The sequence below is a fragment of the Littorina saxatilis genome, linkage group LG14, assembly GCF_037325665.1.
Source record: "Littorina saxatilis isolate snail1 linkage group LG14, US_GU_Lsax_2.0, whole genome shotgun sequence".
NCBI lineage: Eukaryota > Metazoa > Mollusca > Gastropoda > Littorinimorpha > Littorinidae > Littorina > Littorina saxatilis.
The window spans coordinates 20,109,091-20,111,690 of NC_090258.1; positions in this window are offsets into that span (position 1 = coordinate 20,109,091).

Here is a 2,600-nt window from a genome sequence, read left to right on the forward strand (position 1 = left end):
TCGGGTATATAAGTCACTCAAATACAGCTAGGTATGAATGGCTCGGTTTGAGTTTGTTGCAGTTGACCCTGCACAATGCGACATATCATGTTTTTGTTGAACAATTTTGACGTCACCCTATGGTATTTCACAACTTCCTGTGTTACACAAACTCTGTGATGACCAATTTTGACGTCACCCCTCCCATAGGGTGACGGATTTCACAACTTTCTACAGATGAACAATTTTGACGTCACCCCTCCCATAGGGTGACGGATGTCACAACTTCCTGTGTACACAAACTGATGACGTATTTCACAACAAAATGGCGCTGCCCATGGTCAACCTCGAAACTATCCGTATAGAATGGGGGCGTCCTCGCCCCCATAATAATGACGATACGTCACCATGCGCGGACCATAATACATGCATTACAGCTTGTTCTAGCCTCTGAAAAAGTGAGGATGTCAACAAAGCCGCGGTGTTCTCTCCCTTGCATCAACGTTACATGTGTTGCCAAATCTATAAATAGGACGATCCAGATCAAAATGAAAATTCAAATATCTCAACATTTAAGGGGTCCTAGACCACAATATTTTGCAGGGAACTTAATTTAGTCTGTCTCCAGCTGTTGGTAAAGCAATTAGCGTGTATAGTCATCGAGTACATATGGCTTTAAGAGCTTTTATTCGAACTTACCAAATGTTTTCAAATGCTGTTGACCCCGAATTTTACAACAGCCCCTCTCCCATCCCTACCCCGATCACGATCATTCGTCCTTTTACCCCTTCTATGAATGATGCAGAAATTGTTGTTTTACCTTGTCTATAAGGCTTTTATTAACGAATGACAATAAAGTGTCAAAGCGTCAAAGCGTATCTCTGTAGCCGTCTCTCTGTAACCCCGATCACAACCTTCCACATCTATATCTGAACGGGCATCACTGAACGAAGAGTTCGGAAGACCAACACAGGCATTCCACAAGGTGTGCCGTTTAGTCCTCTTGCATTCGAGTGTAAACCGGCGTGCAATATTTGAGTTTTATGGAGCTTTTATGCGTCTTTTATGCGCTCTCTGTCGGCTGTTTTATGTCCCGTTTTTGCGGCAGGCTTTTCTTTCTACTCTCCGGGAAACACGTGAAGATTTCGCCTGCTATTAATGACAACAACAAAATCGGACACGTTGTTAATGGTCTTATGAGCAGTTAAAATGCAGGTATTACTTCGAGAAGAATTTGGGTTCTCTTTTGAACTGTTGATGGTAGGTAATTTAAAATCCGACACGGCTTTCAAGTTTTTGTGTGTCCATCGGTGTGTGTGGTATAGTAACCCACCGGAACGATGTCAGAGAACTTACACAAGAAGGGGGAGTGGGGGGTGGGGATGGGGGTGACTCTTATATTTACGTTTCGTTGTACGCACATACAAAACAGCCCTCTCCGCCTTGTAAAAGCTAAACTAATGCGTGTTTGGATACGTATTTGTCCATCTATCTATCTGTTTTACTCTCTCTCTCTCTCTCTCTCTCTCTCTCTCTCTCTCTCTCTCTCTCTCTCTCTCTCTCTCTCTCTCTCTCTCTCGCTCTATGTCTCTCTCTCTCTCTCGCTCTATCTCTCTCTCTCTCTCTCTCGCTCTATCTTTCTCTCTCTCTCGCTCTATCTCTCTCTTTCTCTTTCGTGTAGTTGGAAAGTTAAGAGTAGAAATAATTAGTATTTAGTGTAGGAGGAGGGTTGGGGGTGGGTAGGGAGGGGGTGGGTATGGTTTACTTTGAGCAGGTCGGTTCAGTTTTTTTAATAAACAATTCTAGAGAATTGTGTATCTTATATTTGAGTCTTTCGTGTTTTAGACATTGATGCATTTAATAGTTTTAACGAGTTGCCTTTTGTTTTATCATTCTGGTGTTTATCTAGATGTGCTGTGTATCTTATAAGAAGTTCTTAAAAGTTTGAAGTTATTTTAGCACATAGGTTTTTTTTATGGTCTTAACAGTGAAACATGTATTACGTTATCATTAAGATTCATGCTTTGTTAGCACTAAGCAGTTGTTTTAATCAGTCTGGTTTTTTCTTGTTTTCATCTTATGAACATTCTAAATGTTAGACTAACTTATTGTCTTGTACAGAATAACAACTGTGTGAATGGTGCTATACTGAATGAAAGAGTGTGACATGAAGTTCTTGTACATCATTGTAAAGAGTGTGCATGACGTTTTAGTTTAGATGTCAAGCGCTTAGAGCAAGCCTTTTTAACGAAAGTTTTTGATTTAGCGCTATATAAATGTTCTTATTATTATTATTATTATTATTTCTCTCTCTCTCTCTTTCTCTCTCTCTCTCTCTCTCTCTCTCTCTCTCTCTCTCTCTCTCTCTCTCTCTCTCTCTCTCTCTCTTCGTGTGAAGAGGGAGGGGAAGGGTATGCGTTGCAAAGAGGGGGATGAGGGAAGGGGATCGAGTTCTTCAGTTCCACACCCACCGTCTTCGTCAGTATTAAACAAATGTGTAAGTTCGTTCAACCCAAACTAATCCAAACAAACGTATCGACAGACTCGAACTCAAATATATTTCTATCTGTCGTCGCGATTAAAGGCAGTGTCACGTACCGTAACCCACAATCAGATATAAA